The 19622-nt window shown below is 37.0% G+C and overlaps 2 long non-coding RNA genes across 10 annotated transcripts; both read right to left on the reverse strand.

Annotated features, from left to right (window-relative positions):
• Nucleotides 1-6595: 6595 nt before the first annotated feature.
• Nucleotides 6596-8264, reverse strand: LOC149657095 (uncharacterized). Of its 7 annotated transcripts, none has more exons than XR_016370047.1 (5): nucleotides 7981-8264; nucleotides 7466-7793; nucleotides 7288-7387; nucleotides 6793-7207; nucleotides 6596-6720 (listed from the first exon to the last, which is right to left on the reverse strand). It is a non-coding gene; the product is annotated as an uncharacterized LOC149657095 (long non-coding RNA). The 7 variants fall into 7 exon arrangements; XR_016370048.1 differs by having other exon boundaries at nucleotides 7466-7614; nucleotides 7676-8264; XR_016370044.1 differs by having other exon boundaries at nucleotides 6793-6894; nucleotides 6971-7207; nucleotides 7466-8264.
• Nucleotides 8265-8356: 92 nt separating this feature from the next.
• Nucleotides 8357-9555, reverse strand: LOC149657096 (uncharacterized). 3 transcript variants are annotated; one of them, XR_016370050.1, is made up of 5 exons: nucleotides 9463-9555; nucleotides 9052-9219; nucleotides 8828-8972; nucleotides 8518-8750; nucleotides 8357-8450 (listed from the first exon to the last, which is right to left on the reverse strand). It is a non-coding gene; the product is annotated as an uncharacterized LOC149657096 (long non-coding RNA). The 3 variants fall into 3 exon arrangements; XR_016370051.1 differs by having other exon boundaries at nucleotides 9052-9214; nucleotides 9463-9546; XR_016370049.1 differs by having other exon boundaries at nucleotides 9052-9223; nucleotides 9328-9464.
• Nucleotides 9556-19622: the final 10067 nt, after the last annotated feature.

Genomic DNA, 19622 nt, shown 5'->3' on the forward strand with positions numbered 1-19622 from the left:
TTCCAACCCGGACGACTGAAACTTCCTTGAGAACTCTCGATGTCGTTTATCGTGTTATGGAGGCAACGTAAAACTGGTTTTTCAACGAATGATCCATTGTAAGATATATCCAATTCTCTTAATTCCGGCACCAATAAGAGTAGTTGCAAAACGCTATTTGAATAGCATGTTACCATGAGTTAATAATATGTTAGCACCCTATTAGTTACTCAGGCAATTCATTTTTATACTCCAGAGTTTTCTCCCGCACCGCTGGCTTCCCAATTATTTGTGACGCACTGCGGCCGCCACGTGAACGAAAATCTTATTTACTCTACTTTCCGGTTTTTCCCCGGAAGCGCGTGTAGTGGAAGCTAGCCAATGATATCGGAGCTATTTAAGCAGCCGAACATTTCGCTCAGTAGCCTCGGTTAAGAAAACAGTTAAGAGATCAGTAGATTGGATTTAGCTCAGTTGTATAATTTTCTGGTTTCAAGTCACAATAACAATTCTTATCTTTAGCATTCTTTATCTATATCGGCAAATTGCATTGAGTTCCTGCATTTTTTTTGTCTCAGTACTGACACAAACTTCATGATTTAGTGTTAAATTGTTAAAACATAAACATTCACGACTACAACACTCCCTTGGTGAAAAAGCAGCCGACGACTCGAGGTCGAGAAGCCGTACGAGCGGGATTTTTTTTCGACAAGAGAGAGCGCAACATTCGGATTTTTTTTCCGCGCGGGCGAAATGAGAAGAAATCGCTGGATACATTTACGCCTATGGAGCCTGAGTAGCTTATAGGGAGCTAACATATTATTAACTCATGATGTTACTTGGTCATCGTTAGCTAAACCCTTCAAGGGCAAACTATCCAAACTCTGTTGAGCTTTCCTTTTCTTCTTCGGTGTTTCTTCACATCTCTCTTCCTCGCCTTCTAAAAGGCTTTTAGATAGTGAAGGCGCACTTCTTTTGCCACCTCGACTTTCTTTCGACTCCGTTATTTCCAAAAGAGGCAGATCTCACCAAAATTTTTCGAAACCTGTTATACTCCATAATGGCTCGTCCATCCGCCATAATTTTAGTTGGATCGAACTGTAATAGATGGAGTCCGGCCAAGGACGTCACTCTCGATAAAGCCACATACGCCATGCCCGTTCCGAATAAATTCGGACCCAAATCAATAATGGTGCATTTTAAATCATGCCTTGGCTTTTTGTATCGTAATTGCGTACGCCAGGATGACGGGAAACTTGGAGCGCTTATAGTAAATTTTTGCCATGAGCAAAAATTTGAGGCAAATTTTCTCAACTAAAAAGTCAGTGTTAGCGTCGTCGTTATTCGGTTCGCGATCTACTCTGAGAAAAATACCAGTAACGTTTCCATGTTCGTCCTTCTTGAACCCAGTTACGAAACCCATCGTACCATTTACAACGCCTTTTTCAAAACTGATATTCCTGACCATTATTTGGCAGCCAACGCATAGAACTGACTCGCTCTCCAAACCGCCTGTTTTGGACGGTTCGTTTTCTAGCCCTTGCAGTCTCCTGAGAATGTTTTTATTCAGTTTTCTGCCATAGTCAGCGAGTCTATCCTGACAAGGAATGACTTCAACTTTCTCGCCGTTTTTCGCAGCATATCAAAGTTGACTTTTACGCACATGGCTAATTTAGGTAATAGGACTTCAGTTAGCGAAATATACAATCGCATTTAAAAGCTTTGGTGAAATAAGGCTGAATAATATGAAGGAATATTCGTAAAGTTCCATTACTGTTTATGTAGAGCATTGCTTCATTTACAAAATCATTTATGATGCTTAAAATGTTAACGAGGTATTGACTAGGGTATCTCAAACTACCTCGATTCAAACAGTTTATCAAACTTAACACTGGAGAATTAGATCATGGTTGTGAAATACGGTCTTAAGTTCTAAACACATGTCACACTGGCTATTCTCTAACATAAATATTTTTTAAAACTTCTTATCTTACTTTTTCTCACCAAAATTACTTCAGTATAATATTTTAAAAAGGAACATGCACATCATTTTAAAAATAGTACGCGATTACATTTCCTTTTCTATCAAAAACTTACAATAAGGTAGAGAATTTGGCCCTTTAAAGAGAATAAAATGGACAGAAAATCGTTGAGAGCTTATAAATAAAACCGCATGAAAACTTAACAAACGTATTATTCAATTGTAAAAATTTCGAAGTATTAAATATTAACGTGTTGCATAGCTCTTAAAGATAACGATCTATCTACAGATCTTTTCGACACTAATAACTAAATCACAATGAAAAGGCCTATGTTTTTTCCGCTTCGCAATATTTCCCATTTTCAAATATAAAAATATAAACTCTTCAAGAGAAATCTTTTCAGATATCCAATTATTTGTAAATCCAAATACCGAATGTTAGTCGAAAGTATAACCTAGTATCAAGCTAGTATCCTGTAAATTTTTCCAGATAACATTTTTCCTTGAACTACTATTAAGAACAAAATACTTGTTGAAAATTATTTTGGTAAAATGATATTTTGGTGAAAAAGTAAGATAAGAATTTTTTAAATTAATTGATGTTTTATAATCATGTCTTCAAAAGTAAAATTTTAATATCAGTTACTTCAGGCAGTTAATTTTCTACATTTATCTTTTAAACTTTCCGGTCTTTGTCTAAAATGACAGTTTTGATTAATCTCTGTGGTAGGATTGCACTTTACGTGACCCACCCAACTAACAATGGTTTCTAATTAATTGGACCCTGAGGAGAAAGAAAAAAATAGTTAAATTATTTGACCGCCGCAAGTTGGTGAAAAACTATTTTGAAAATTTTAAAATCCACGCACTTACCACCGTTGAAGTCGCTATCCGCTTGAAGCATTCTGCACTCAATCTCGCAAAATAAGCCGGGGGGACTGTGAAAAATTGACGTACTCGCGCCGGAGTTATAGCTATGGAATTTTTTAAGCTTACGGAAACCCTTCATTTCTGATAAAAGAACGGAAATATAATGCGAGAAAAACTGCTATGTTTTGGGAAAATCGTTGAATTTTTTGGGAATTCGATAATTGATAATGGTAAATTTTGGTAAATGCCGTCAAATTATTTTTGAATTTATTTTGGAAAATGTGTCAAATCCTTGGGGAATTAGATTTTTTGGAACAAAATTTTTAAATTAAAGGCGTCAATTTATTGCGACTATGTTTTGGAATAGGAATTATTGGGAAATGAGCAAATGTTCAACATCAATATTTCAGAAAAGGAATCTAGTTTTTGCAATTATATTTTGGGAAAAGCGACAAATTATTGGGAAGGTACCAAACGTCAACATTAACATTTTAAAAAAGGATTCTAGCTGTTGCAACCATATTTTAGAAAAGGCGTCTAGTTATTTCAGCAATATTTTGAAAAAGGCGACACAAATTTTGGGCAATTAGCAAATGTCAACATCAATATTATAGAAAAGCTGTCTAGTTATTTCAGCCATATTTTGGGAAAGGCGGCAAATTATTGGGTAATTAGCAAATGTCAACATCAACATTTTAGAAAAGGCGTCTAGTTATTTCAGCCATATTTTGGAAAAGGCGGCAAATTAATGGGTAATTAGCAAACGTCAACATCAATATTTTGGAAAACGCGTGAAGTTATTGCAACTATATTTATTAGGTGCCTATTTTTCGGCAATTTGATAAATGTAAACAGCAATATTCTAGAAAGGCGTTAAATTATTTGTGAATTTGTTAAGTTTGAGCGGAAAATTTTCGAAGGGTGTTTAAGTATTCAGCAATTTGCTAAATGTGAATGGCAATATTTCGCAAAAATGTATCGAAGTATTCGGTAATTTTACTATTGTAATCAACCATATTTTGAGAGAGGTTTCAAACCCTTGGCCAATTCGAAATGTGAAGGGGAATATTTTGGAGCATGTGTCACATTATTCCGGGATGTAACGAAATGTAAATAGAGTACTAGGGAGGAACTCAATGGTATGCAGTAATTTGTGGCACTTAGCGTTACCCGAGAAACACCACTTGGAGGTGGCCACACGTCGTTTCACATTTATCAAATTCAGGAATAATTTACACCTTTTCCAAAATATCGTCCTTCACATTTATCAAATTCAGGAATAATTTACACCTTTTCCAAAATATCGTCCTTCACATTTATCAAATTCAGGAATAATTTACACCTTTTCCAAAATATCGTCCTTCACATCTATCTAATTCCCAGAAAATCTGACGGAATTTCCCAAAATTTCAAAGATTTCCCCAAAACATTTCAGTTTTTCTCGCATTATAATTCCGTCCTTTTATCAGAAATGAACGGTTTCCGTAAGCTTAAAAAATTCCATAGCTATAACTCCGGCGCGAGTACGTCAATATTTCACAGTCGCTCCCGGCTTATTTAGCGAGATTGAGTGCAGAATGCGTTGAGCGGATAGCGTTCGTAATGGCGGTAAGTGCATGGATTTTAAAATTTTCAAAATTTTTTTCACCAACTTGCGGCGGTCAAATAATTTTTAACTATTTTTTTCGGACTCTTCAGGGTCCAATTAATTAGAAACCAGTGTTAGTTGGGTGGGTCACGTAAAGTGCAATCCTACCATATCTGCGACTTTAGTCTTCATATTAAATAAAATTGTTTAGAAACCATAGGATAGAAAAGGTCTTAAGGCGTTGCGATTCCGTCGGTAATCCGGCTTAATTACCAACCGTCGGTAACCCAGGTACATTAGCAGTCGTCGGAAATCTAGCTTAATTTCCAGTTGTCGGTGATCTAGGTTAATTACCAATCGTCGGTAATCTGGCTTAATTTTCAATGTTGGAAAGAAGGGTGTTTAGCAGAACGTAGTCACCCTGGCAGTAGCAGAGTCCTGCACGGGCCGGGCTCAAGCCTGGTCCGGCCCGAGGCCCGGCCCGATCGGGTCGGGCCGAGCCGGGCTTTCCACTTTTGAAAATTGTATCGGGCCGGGCCGGGTCGGGCTTTTAAAATTTTGGAAATTAACGGGCCGGGCCGGGTCGGGCTTTTGAAATTTTGGAAATTAACGGGTCGGGCCGGGCCGGGCTTTTGTTGATTATCATTTAATCCAAAGTTCAAATGAAAGATAATTTAAATGAGTATAAGCTTCTAAGGACAAATGTATCGAACAATTATCAAAAGAAATGAAAAATAGACGATGCTGAAGCAAATATGAATTCATATCATTGATTTTATGTAAAAAAAATGTAAAAATTGCAACTGAACTACGTGTAACGGGCCGGGCCGGGCCGGGCCGGACCTGTTCAATTCATGCATCGTGTCGGGCCGGACCGGGCCGGGCTTGGTTAATGCACGTAACGGGCCGGGCCGGACCGGGCCGAAAAACCAACTATGTACTCGGACTCGGGCCGGGTTTCGGGCTTATTCAAAATGCTAAAACCGGGCCGGGCTTGGGTCGGGCCTGAAAAACTCGGCCCGTACAGGTCTCCTGGCAGTAGTCATAATGATGCTTGAAGCCTCGAGGGGCCGTGAAATTTACAGGGAGTGGATATTGTGTATTGAGAGTGATGTTATCACTGCAAAGAACTTGGAACATATGAGCCCTCAAGAATTACACACCAAATCTACCCTTCGCGCGCCCTGCTTTTTCAACAAGTATACTTTATCATTCGTCGGCGGCGCCATCTATGTTTGTGGCGCATAACTAGAATTTTCAATATTTTACTTTTGGCGCGAAAATTAAAAATTTTATTTTTGCGCGAAATAGCGCAATTTTAAACTAGTTTTTGGTTTCACACACTTCGTGTTTAAATGTAGTTTATAAACATAATAAAAACTATTTATTATTGAAAATAACACTTTCTTGTGCTGATTTCAAAGAACGAAAGTGAAAAATAAGTAAATAATGGGCAGAAAATATTACTTTGAGGAATGTAAAAATACAGGGAGAAATAAAAATGTTTCATGGCATAAGTAAGCAAAGCGCGAATATTGTTCTGAAGTTTTATATTATTTTTCTAACTGTTACTTCAAATAAAGATTTGCGGTTGATCAGCCCAATTCATTAGTAAAATGGCTCAAAGCCATTGGAAAATTAAATTGGGCTTCAGGGAAAAATGACGCGCTTTGTAGCGATCATTTTCAAATATAGGACTATCGGAAAGATACCAAAATAAGACTTTTGTGCAAACTGCGGTTCCTACATTACTTTTGCCCACACCTCCAAACCCACAACTAAGCGATGGAATTGTATTTAATTAAAGAAATTTTTCAGCAACTCCAATGGTGTTTTCAAATTTTTGATCAATAATTACAGTAAACATACAGTCGGGCTAGCATAAATAGCAATAACTTAGGTTCATCCACATCTGTTGATAATTCGTCTCAAACTGAAGTAAGTACACCATGGGGTGATCATGATGAAATGACCATGGATGACGTTTTGCAAGTGGAAGACATTGGTCTTAGCATTGAAGTTCAAAATGAGTCTCACAGTGAAAATGTATTGAACACGATGGTAGACAAGAAAGAAATATCGGAGCATTAATATTTTAAAAACTTAGGAATCATATCAACAATGCAACAAATCTGAGACAATGGAACTTGACACTGACACTCAACCTAATGCAGGTCCCTCATTCAGTTATAGCGAGCAACAAGATATTCCACCTGTAGAATTGGATCATGTAATTTTAAACGCCCCAATTCTACGCTATGACCTTGCTTCATTATACCTTTTTGCAGGCGTATTACTTGTCCTATGAAAACCGTGTAAAACAATTAGAGGCTGCATCACTGAAAAAGGTTAATTTGAAATTAATATTGCTTACCTTGTAGAGGCAAACTAATATTATGTTTAGGACCGAGAAATTTTGCGACTTAAAAGAAATCTTCAAACTCAATTGGCAAGAAGGAAAGGCATCCAGAAAAGACTGAAACTTACAAAAGGGAAGATTATTAGGCGTGATCAAAAATTAATGAGCTTCAAAGGAATAATTTCAACCTTACGTAAAGAGAAAGTTATGATAGAGGACAACCTTGTCAAGTTAGACGCATCATTTTCACCAACAGCAAAAGAGCTCTTTCAACAACTAAAAGATAGTGGGCCTAGAAACATGGCGAATAAATCCTACGGCAGCACACTTCGAGAATTTGCTGTAACATTGCATTTTTACAGTCCTAAAGCCTATAGGTATCTTCGTCGATTTTTTTGTTTACCACATCCAAACACCATAAGAAAGTGGTCTGCAAAAATTGATGGAGCACCTGGTTTCACTGCACAAAGCTTTGAATTCATAAAAAATAAAGTGCAAAAGTCGCAATACCCAATCCTTTGTTCATTAATGATTGATGAAATGTCCATTCGCAAGGAGATAAGGTGGAATGGAAAATGTTTCGACGGATATGTTGATTATGGCATGGAGGCTAAAGACGACAACAGTGAAATTGCAACCTCCGCTTTAGTCTTCATGGTTGTTGCAATTAATGGCAATTGGAAAGTACCTATAGGGTATTTTTTTGTACACGGAACACCTTCCTGGCTTCTGGACAACCTTGTTAGGGAGGCATTCCACAATTTGAATACCACCGGTGTCAAGTGTGTAGCGCTTGTTTGTGACGGTCTTTCGTCCAATATTTCTATGGCTCAGAGGCTAGGGGTTATTATGAATGCCAAAGAAATAAAGGCTGTTTTCCCAAACCCTGGTAACTTACAAAAGGTGATTAAAGTCATTTGTGACATTAAATGGTATTCTTTTAAAACACAGCTAATTCTAAAGAATCTGTGGCATTTATTCTCGATGTCTGCCACATGGTTAAACTTACCCGAAACCTGTGGGAGCATTTTAATGTCCTTATTAATGGGAAAACAAAAGAAGTATGCAATGTTTTAATGGGACGGAAATTAATAAACCGATAAATGGGTGAATGTTAATATTTTAGGATATTTTCTGGTCATTGGTGGTGTTACTTGAGCTAGTACAAGAAGAAGAAGGACTTAGCCTTGCAAATAAACTAACTCGTTTCCACATCAGATTCCACACGCAAAAAATGAAGGTTAAGCTTGCTGTGCAAACTCTAAGCGCATCCGTTGCCTCTGCAATGAAGCTACTAAAACAAATGAAAGTTCGAGAGTTCCAAAACTGTGATGGAACGGTTAACTTCATCAACACCGTGGATATGTAATGAGAAATTTTAAAAAAACATCCCACAGTTGGTTGGATTAAAAAACCTTTCCACTAATAGGGCATTTGACATCCTCAATTCTCGAAATCCCTATGCCAAAGGATTTAAGGCGCCTATCAACAACTACAACAAAGAAATTAAGTGTAACAGTTTACTGAAAGCAAAGGATCTTCTGTTAAACTTAACTGACCATGAAGGATATTTGATTTGCGAGTCCACCCGCAAAACCGGACCACTTGGATTAGCAGTTGCTATTACCAGCGTTTTGCACTTGGTTGAAACATACGTTAAACCAGAAGGAATACTGAAGTGATTTTTATTAATATATTGTTTTAATAAAAACAAAAATTACAAGTGTAAAACACTCTTACTTTCACCAGATACCTTCCAACGTACAAACTGTCGCAAGACCATTTAGAGCTGTTTTTTGGAGTAATTAGACAAAAAGGTGGATGGAACAACAACCCCACAGTTCTACAATTTAAAGCGGCTTATAAGAACGCCTTTCTGGTAAAGCTGGAGGCTTCTGGTTGTGCAAACGTCTTGGCCCGTGACAATACTGCGCTACCAGATTTTTGCGAGATATCCACAAATTTTCTCCAAGCTAACAGAGATACAACAGAGGACATTACAGATGTTGATGATGAAGCAGACCTTGATTTTTATTTTGATGGCTCAAACCTATTGAGGGACAATATAATTCACTATGTGGGTGGATTTGTAGTACGGAAACTTCGGAAAGTCCTCAAATGCGATCAATGCAAACTTGCACTTGAAGAACATCCTCATAATCGAAACCGGAGTTTTCATGACTACAGCATTACGGCTAGAGCATTAATTCTTCTTAGAGATCATGGTGGTTTAATATATCCTTCGGAAAGCATAGTAAAAATTCTTGATCTCACTGAAAAATGCCTGCGAAGCCAAAACCTAGAACATCATGGCACTGCTTCTAAAACCATTGCCCTCAAAATTGAATCCCTCGTAAAAAGGTGCCTGATACTCGAAAACATTTTCCCCGACTTGAACGAGCATATGTTTGATCAAGAAATTGGATGGAACCATCACCTGAACTTTCTGGTTTCCAAAGTTACCCGCATTTATATGGACATAAGAATGAGAAAAATTTCGAAAAATTTTAATGAAAAAATGAAAAGGGAAGCTGTAAGAAAGAAGCTTACCAAATTGATCGTATTTCAAGGACAATAATAACAACAGCAATGTATAGGCCAACAATTACATATTACCAAAAACATATTACAGTTTGCACAATAAATATTATTTAGAAACGTGATATTTAAAAACATTTTCATTACCTCGTCTATGCGCGCAAATTCATAAACAAAAGAGAAAAGTTCAGCTTCAGCAAAGCAGACGACTGATAATTATTTCGTCTCAAGCACTATAGATGGCGTTACCAACGAATGATAAAGTTATCGTTTAAAAAAAACTGGGCTTGGAAAGTGAAAAATTCGAGCGTGGATGTGTAATTCTAGGGGGCTATATGTTCCAAGTTCTTTGGTATCAGCGGTCACTTTTACCATATTCCTTTTGACTCGAGCCTTGAGTGTCTTAACCTTTCGGTCCATCCAGAACCGATAAGACATCGAAGGAATTAAAGCAAAATGTAGAATTACTTTGCTTCGTATCTAGATTTGCAGAGATCTGCATTTAGATTATATATAAATGTAGTAAAGCTAAACTAAATTGAAAATACCCAACTTAAATATAAATATTGGCATGGGTAAATGAAACAGAACTTTATAGCTGAACAACCACCAAAGACTTCGCTATGCCGAGAAATATTTCACATATGGATCAAAGCCATCTCGCTCCCTACAACATCTTCACTACACTGCATACACTTTGGTTCCTGCAAGATATTTATTATATTTATAACTGGAATATTGGTTAATATTAGAAGTATTACCTTTTCTGTCTGTTCAATTATTAGAGAGTCGTATTCTTCTCTATCAAGAAAGTCTGCAAATGCAGATGGCATCTGTTGAAAGATAAACAATGCCATTATTAATGTTATAAATGTGACAACCGAAGGGCCAGACCAGTAAACTTACATTTTCCTCTTCTTCCTCAACCTCTCCACCATCCGTAAATGTGTTTGAAAAATTTAGTCTATTTTCTTGTTCCTCATTCAATTGAAATGAGGAAGGTATATTTGTCAAATTCAACCGTCCACAAAACAAGTATTATTTCTATTTACATAAACAGCTTACTCTATGTTTTCTATACCCTTGCCCATTAGTTCCTCTTCTTCCACAGTAGCCATTCGATTCTTATTTTTATCTTCCAAATAATCCTCACCATCATTATCGTCATCATTATCCTCATTATTTATACATCTAAGGTTTTAACAGAAGTATTATTTGTACAGGATTGTTTGCAGAAAGAGCTAGGGTTGCGGAAAACTCACATTGGTGACAAATTCAAGTCCATTTTGGCCCTTTAAATACTTTTCCTAAAGTAAATTGGTGAAGAATATGTCTTTGAATCTAATTGAAACTTTTCAGGGGTTTTGCAATTTGGTTCTAAAGCTACACCATATTCTAAATGTGGTGGTAACTCTATTAAAAATACAAAATACGATAAGACATGAAAATTGAACGACCATAGATATAGATTTTTCAGTTTAAAGTCAAGACTATAAAACTGAATTTTAAAATAAGTCAAATTTATTTAAAAAATAAATTTTTTTAATAAAAACTTGGAATTTTCCGAGCTTCGACGAATAGTTTCGCAACTTAAAGATGCATCATCAGGTCTCAACGTTAAGCTGCAAAACAAGTCGTAGGAGCTCAAATTCCGAGTTTTTATAAGAAAACATTTATGTCGTGAGTAAAGTTGACTTATTTTAAAATCCAGTATTTTATACGCAAGTAGTCTGGGAATTAATTATAATGATTATAAAAGATTACTTATTTGAAAAAATACTTATTTTCGTTTTTTTTCACTAAAATTAGATTTCCCTAAAATATATTATCATAAAATTTTGCATTCTTTTCGAAATGGTTCTGTCAAAGTTTTACTATATAACAAATACATCGGGCATCATTTATATTTCACGCTAGATTTCCAGTGTAGTCCTCAAAAGAAACAATGTGTTCCTCATAAAACAGCAAGGTGACGTCATACCAAATTAATTAAAATAGTTCTCAAAACACGCAATATTATACGAAAGGTTTTTTCTTAATAATATCTTTTATCCAAATTTTATTAATTGATTTATTTATTTATATGTGCACAAGTCTGTAATATCCCTTGTTGCAAATGTTTAACACCTCTTTGTGCACAAGCCTATGATATCCCTTGTTGCAAAAGTTTAACACCTCTTTGTGCACAAGCCTATGATATCCCTTGTTGCAAAAGTTTAACACCTCTTTGTGCACAAGCCTATGATATCCCTTGTTGCAAAAGTTTAACACCTCTTTGTGCACAAGCCTATGATATCTGTTTGTGCAAATTCCACGACATCTCTATTGCGCACAAGTCTATGATACCCGTTTGCGTTCCTCTTTTTATCTGCTTCTGCAGCTTTGCATTACTTTCTCAACAAACGTAATTAAATTTAAGACAGAAGGAAGGGATCATAATCAAAACTGTAAACTGCAGAATGGAATGACTTAAGTCCTAGATATTGAAAATTTTCAGTTTAAACACATGATCATATACCATAAATCATATTGAAAAATTGCTTATCTCCGTTTTTTCATCAAATATATATTTCCAGAAAATTTGCTCTAAATTGAAATTCTTGCAAAATAATTTACTACTTTGGGGATCTTAAATCCAATGGTAGTGTAGTATTTCGACTATCATTACGTTTGAATGACACTATTGAAATTTTCAGTTTGAAGACATGATCATAAACCATAAATTGCATTGAAAAATTGTTATCTCAGTTTTCTTCACCAAAATTATGTTTAGATGATATACTTCTAAATAGTATTTTCATAGGAATTGAACTTCTGGCTAAAAAGTAGCTTCTTCAGGATCATTAATTAGTGTAGCATTTTGACTAATATTACGTTTGAAAAATTTCTTAAATTGTGAATACCTTTGCTTAATTAGTAATTTTTAAATCGTTTGGAAAACGAAAGTACTTCGGAAACGATAGAAAAGATAAAGCCTTTAACTGTGATGACATTATAACAGTCTCAAAGATTTGAAGATTTTCATCCTCGAAGTGCTAGGTTTAATAGGCAAACTTTGACACTACAAATGTTTTATCTGAAATTAACTGAAAAATGTTTGCTGACAAATTTTTGCTAGTTTTCATATTGATTTTGCGGTTTTTTTATAACAGGCCTTAATCGATTCTAAATGATACTCTGTCCGTTTCTTTATCTCTGAGGTCAGCAATTTGTTAAAAAGTGCATACAAAATGTATAATCAACAAGCCTCACGCCTTCTCTTTTAAAAATAATATACAAATTTCATGATAAAGAAATTTTTAAACTATAATTTCTGTTCAGATTCTTGCCTTTAAACTGAATAATTTTAATATCTGAGGCTCAGTCATTCCATTCCGTTCACTTATCTTTTAATTTTTTTACAGTTTGTGTACACAATGATATAGTTTTTATTAATATATTATGATGTAAAATATAGCAGCCATAATGGATTTTCCGATTTTGGGATAAACAAGTTTTATTATTGGGACGCTAATGGGTTGAAAGCGAACGCTCTCCTTGGCCATTCAACTACAATATTATATAACACAGCGTGACCCATTAAGTCTAAAACTATCGTTTTCATAATCAAGCCCTGAAGTATGTAGCCAAATGTATTTTGCATCTATGGAAAAGGAAGAACTGGGAAAATCATGTGCTCTTAACATTAGCTCCTACACGTCGAACGTATTAAGATAATTCATGATCTCACTTTTATTATTCTATAAAATATAGGTTTATGTGGAAATCAGCCGATTTTGGTGTACTCTTAAAATGTAATCATCTCTAACCCCGCAAATATTCAATTTTTCAGAAAGACGGTATTATTACCAAAATATTAATGGCTGCTCTAAATCTTAAGTTTTTACAAAATCAAGGTTCAAGACATGTATACCGAGCGTTACATACAACCACTTTCACTTTTCGTAAATCATTCTTAAATCTATTTTTGGATTAGATTACTTCGTAGCTGTGCCTGACTCTGGTATCCTAGCAATATAACGCCTATAAACACACGAAAGTAATGGTACCGAATAAGTAAACTAGGCTTGCTGAAATAATGGACCTTAATTGACCGTTTAGCGCTCCCGGAATAGGGCGTTCCGCACCACGTAAGATACACAAGAAAAAAACGCGTGTTTTTAAAATAAGGCTACAAATAGACCTGAACGTTTTCGATTCATTTCGTAAACTAACAATGGGGTTAGGTTCAGGAAATAGTCACACCACTTATTTTTGGAATTGGAAGAAGTTACCCGCTAGCTGTATCAATCAATATGTTTGACGACGGTCGTTCCTGACATACGGTTTTATGTTTGAGGGTATAGTTCAATGTAAACCAAACATCATTATTTTTTCGCGCAGGCACGGAACATCTGCTTTTCTGCCATTAGCAAAACAGTTCGATTTAAAACGTGAAAACATAACATGTTAGTAATGCCACCATGCACTCCTCGTATAAACCCCTCCACCGGAACTGCGAGTTAAAATGCTTTTCAAATACGGAATTTACGAAGTGAGTATTATTTTGGTTGAAATAATTATTTGGCGATATACTCTGTGTCCTGACTCCAAACCAGTTATCATCTGATACATCTGATAATATCGCGCTGGTGATTTTTATCTCTTATTTAACTTGTTATGAATAAACTACAATTGTCTGGATAGTGGCATAAGATTTAAAAAATGTTAGCCCTCCAATTTCGTCAACGTACTATTACGCACTACAAGGAATTTTTACCTGTACTTCCTGCACTCTAGAAACTATTTGTACAAAACTGAACATATAATTGTGCAAAGTAAATTGAGGTAACAAAATTGAACACCAAAGAATATGCTAGGTTGAGCAATTATTTGCGCATTGTTGAACAAAGTGTAAGGTAGGATTTGTTTCTAAGGGATTTATTTTTTACAATTTGACACACATAATGCAATTTGATACCAATGATTTTTATCAAGAGTTACTTTTTACACTTACAGTTATACAGTTTTAAGAAACTATTTTTCTAACTTCATTTAAACCTAGCTATTATTGACGTTTGACACCTAGAGTATGCCTCTCTCGCTATTATGAGTACAATGTCGGTTAGATATTAGTCTAATATGCGTTAGATGTTAGTCCATGTTGGCATAGTAGGCCAATAATAGGCTTTGTCACAAACGAAGAGAAAAAACAAATAAAAGCGATAAGGGTGTAAAGAAAAAGAACCCTGGGTGGTCAAATGATTGTTAGATCTTTCGTCAATTTCTCTAGTCAGTTCTTGTGCAGCCGTGGTACTCTATAGTCATGTCATCTATTATAAATTAATATGTTTTTACTTAACCCTAATAAATTGAGTTGTTCATCAAACACGCTTGTTATGATTCGTCCGCCAAGAGCGTCTAAGGCTCTTTCATTTAACAAGTGGTAGCAGGGCGTGGTTCTGTGTTGCGATGGCGGAAGCCGCGTGTGATAAACCGAATAAACCGAAAACTATTCTTGATTCGGAAAATAATAAAACTTGGAGATTCGAAGCTGAACTGCGTTTAAAAGCCAAGGGACTATGGAAAATCGTAGAAGGTACGGAGACGTTACCGATTACTGCAACTACAGAGGAAAAGGCGTTATACGAACTAAGGAGTGCCAAGGAACATGAGCTACTTGCTTTATCCATAACCGAGGAAAATCAGCATTTGATCGAAGAATGCGCAACCCCAAACGAAGTCTGGGCGACCCTCAAGGATATTTTTCAACCAAAGTCCAAGGCGCGTATCGGTGCATTAAGAGAAAAGTTCTTTACAATGGTCTGTAAACCTGATGAAACAGTGCAAACTTTCATTGGAAGACTATATGGGGTTAAGAGGCAGCTTATTGAGGCAGGAGAGACGGTTCTGGATAAAGACATTGCCTACCAATTGATCCGACAGTTACCGGCAAGTTACAGTATGCTTGTTCAAAAAATATATCACTACAGCGATAGTGATTTCACATCGGCAAACATCAAGAAGACGTTGATGGCGGAGTACAATCGACAGAAGCAAGAAGACAGTTCGTCGGTAGAACAGAAGGAAGCATTCGCGACACAAACCAAGAAGAAGATACCTCAATCAAGAGTTGTAAGTCAACCGAGTCAACAGTCAAGACATAATCATCGCCCTCAAGGACTACCATTACGGTGTTATAATTGTAATCGACCAGGACATCGCGCAAGCGAATGTTGCGTATCGCGCCGAGAAGAAAGACCTCGGTATGAATCAAGAAACAAGTGGAAGTCAAACTACTACGTATCAGCGTCTTGTTCAACACTGTCCGACGACTGGATCATTGATACAGCCGCGACCCACCATTCTTGTCATCGTCCAGAATATTTCACAAAATTTGCACCTGCGTCAGAGTAAGCAGCCTGTGGAGAAGGTAAATCGAAAATTGAAGGAAGGGGAAATGTAGAGATGCAAATTGGGGGACGCAATGGAGCACTAGTAACTCTAAGGGATGTCCTCTTTACCCCGGGAATGAAGCGGAACTTAATATCAGGACGGTTGATAGATCAGGCTGGCCATAAAGGTGTAGTTTACAAGTCAAGATACGTCGTTTACGATCAGTTTGGACGGTATCACTTTGCAGCCCCATTATCAGCGGCTAATTTGTACACTGTTAAGGACGTGAAATTGTTATTACCCGGTCAGGACACGAGAGAGGTTCATTGAAGTGAACGGAAGGCACCTACAAAGATTACTTTATGGCGTCAAAGACTAGGACATCTAAACGAGAATGATTTGAAATACATGGTTTATCACAACATGTTGGAAGGTATGGAAACAATCACTGGATCATTAGAACCATGCATACTATGCAATCTTAGTAAATGCACCCGAGCAGCGCACAAGAACTGTAAAGGCATCCAAAGTCAAGAGTTATTGGAATTAGTCCATTCGGATGTATGGGGGCCTGCGCCTGTTATGTCTTTGGGTGGTGCCAGGTATTACGTGTCCTTTGTTGATGATTTTAGTAGGCATATTTGGATTTACCCCATGGCACATAAAGATCAAGTCCTACAAAAATTTAAGCTATTCAAGCAAGAAGCGGAAGTTCGTTCAGGCAAGAAAATAAAATCTATTAGAACGGACAATGGGCTAGAGTATTGTAACAAGGATTTTACCCAATGTTGCGAGACATTTGGGATTAGGCATCAACGCACGAACATTTACTCCCCGCAAATGAATGGGATCACGGAACGTATTAATCGGACTATTCTCAATACGACTCGTACACTTTTAGAAGCAAAATTGCCTATGAATCTATGGTCAGAAATAGTATTAACAGCCGTGTACCTCAAGAATAGATCTCGACATGCCCTTCTTGGTGACAAGGTTCTAGTGGAGTCAAACACAAGCCCAGCGCCAGACATCTTAGAAAGATAGGCAGCCTCTCGTTTTCGTATATTCCCGGACCAAAGCGAAGAGGCAAATTACATAATAGAGCCGAATTGGGGGTTCTTATTGGATATGCCCGTACGACCAGAGGTTACAGGATTTACTATGAAAATGAAAGAAGGGTGCAGGAGACGAAACACGTCAGGGTTGAGGAAAATATATTGGGAATGAGCTATATTAAGCAACCAAATAATAACGAAGATTACGAAGATTTACCTCAATTTGCTTGGCCAGAAGAGTCCGACCCCGGTAGTGATGATGAAGATGAAATTAACATAAGGAAAACACCAGTAGTAACGGCGGCGTCACCGATAGAGGGGGAAAGACCACTTCCACAAACGCCACCAAAACCAATTGTCCCAGTGCTGGAGGCGACCAAAGAGGGCATGGAGGTTGCCATAGGGGGAGCGGAGAAAGAGAAAGACGAGACAGGGGGAGCGGAGATACCAGAGGAGCCACTATTACAAGAAGCTAAGCCACAGTTACCAGATGGATGGGAAAGAAAAGTTAGACCAAGGCAGAAAGGACCGCGCAAGAACGTATATATATACAATCCACAGGGAGACCGTTTCCGATCAAAACAAGAGTTGGAAAAATATCTAAAGGAACAAGGCCTACCCTACGATATAAGAGCGTTTGATTTCTCAACGAAAAAGGCACCTACTACCTTGGTATCGATGATATTGGAGAAGGGTTTGAGGCTAACGTTACAGATTATCAAGTCTCAAAAACTTATCAGGAAGCATTGGCGTCGCCGCAACGAAGCAAATAGCAATAGGCTATGGATGAGGAGATGGCGGTGTTGGACGTGAGGCAAGTGATGGTGTTAACTGATAAACCCAAGAATAAGAACATAGTACGATGCAGATGGGTGTACGCTATAAAACGCAATCACAAAGGTGAAATCAGCCGGTAGAGGGCCCGAGTAGTGGCACAGGGGTTTAGTCAACAAGAAGGAATTGATTACGATGAAACCTTCTCTCCAGTGGTCAACTTTTCATTAATAAGACTATTCTTCGCTATTTTCGTTATGACGCTCAACTGGGTCCACGCGCACATGGATGTAAAAAAAGCTTATTTATACGGTACATTGGACCGAGATATCTTCATGAAGCAAATTCCGGGCTATGAACGCGGCAGTACGACAACGCATTGTTTACGGCTAATAAAAGCACTGTACGGACTTCAACAGAGTGGTAGACATTGGTACATGACTTTGGATAATACGTTTAAAGAATTGGGTTTTCAGAAATTCATTGGGGCAAATTGTATTTACTACATACCCTATAAAGCCGTATTATTAGTTTATGTAGATGACCTAATTGTTCTCCCGTTAAACAATGATATGTTAGACAAGGTGTTCCAATTGTTATCTAAAAAATATGATCTAAAAATGTTGGGTCCGATTAGTAGCTTACTCGGGGTACAATTTGAGCAGAAAAAGGATGGTTCAGTCAAGTTAGTTCAACAGAGGTATATAGAGAACATTGGTAAACGGTTTAATATAGTTGCGGACGAGCCAGTTAGCTTAACGATCAGTTATGGAATCGTATTAAGTAGGAAAGATTGTCCTATCACTAGTGAAGATAAAGACAGAACGCAGGATATCCCTTATAGACAGCTAATTGGCTGCTTGCTATTTATCGCGCAAGGTACAAGACCGGACATTTTGTTCACAGTCATCGCTCTATCGCAATATAATTCCAATCACACACTGGCAGCGCCTACGCCAACTAACAAGATACGTGTATACTTGTGTATACTAAAAATATGAACATAGCTTTGAACGTGTATTGCGATTGTGATTGGGCTTCTGACCGAGACACGAGAAGATCAAGATGCGGTTACGTAGCGTTTATAGGTCAGCCCCCATAATTTGGAGATCACTGAAACAAAAGTCCGTTTCCCTCTCAACAATGGAAGCGGAATACGTGGCCATAGCGGAACCTGTGAAGGAACTATTATGGTTAAACCCTATTTTGAAAGAAATCGAACAATTTATGCCTAATTTTAAAGTAGAAAAACCTAATTAGTACTGCGATAATCAGTCAGCACTTAGTTTTGCTCGTAATTCAATTGAAAACCAGAAATCTAAACATATAGATATTAGGTATCATTTCGTCAGAGAGGCCATGGATAATGGTGTGTTCAATGCAAAGTATGTTAGATCAAAGGAAAATGTTGCCGATGTGTTAACTAAGATCTTAGCAAAGAATATTTTTATTAATTGTTTTAATATGTTACAATTAAGTTCCTAGTGTGTGTCGAAAAGGGGGGAGTGTTGGCATAGTAGGCCAATAATAGGCTTTGACACAAACGAAGAAAAAAAAATAACAGCGATAAGGGTGTAAAGAAAAAGAAATCAGGGTGGTCAAATGATTGTTAGATCTTTCGTTAATTTTTCTAGTCAGTTCTTTTGTAGCCGCTGTACTCACTCTTTAGTCATGTTATCCATTATTAATTTATATGTTATTTTATCTTAATAAATTGAGTTGTTTTATCAAACACGCTTGTTATGATTCGTCCACCAAGAGCGTTTAAAGCTCTTTCATTTAACAAGGATAATGTGACTACCGGTTTACCATAGCCTCTTAGATCAGGCGCTCGCTCTTACAATGCCCAACCAATCAGTGCATTAAAGGTGAAACGTGAGCAGCGGGTATTGGAACGCGCGCGAACAAGAAGGCTTAACCAATGGCTCAAGGGTCAATGTGTGGCAATATCCTCACCCTTTTATTTATTTTCTTTTTTTAATTCCATCCCATTTGTTTGAATTATAATCATTGTTCAATCTATTTCCATCTCTCAATGTATCCGATGTTCGTAAAAAAGCCACGAACAGCAGTCATTCTGTTGTTTATTAATAAAAACACTGA

This window comes from Phalangium opilio, unplaced genomic scaffold (assembly GCF_054372755.1).
Source record: "Phalangium opilio isolate 3A_F unplaced genomic scaffold, DU_Popi_V2 ptg000077l_1, whole genome shotgun sequence".
Classification (NCBI taxonomy): domain Eukaryota; kingdom Metazoa; phylum Arthropoda; class Arachnida; order Opiliones; family Phalangiidae; genus Phalangium; species Phalangium opilio.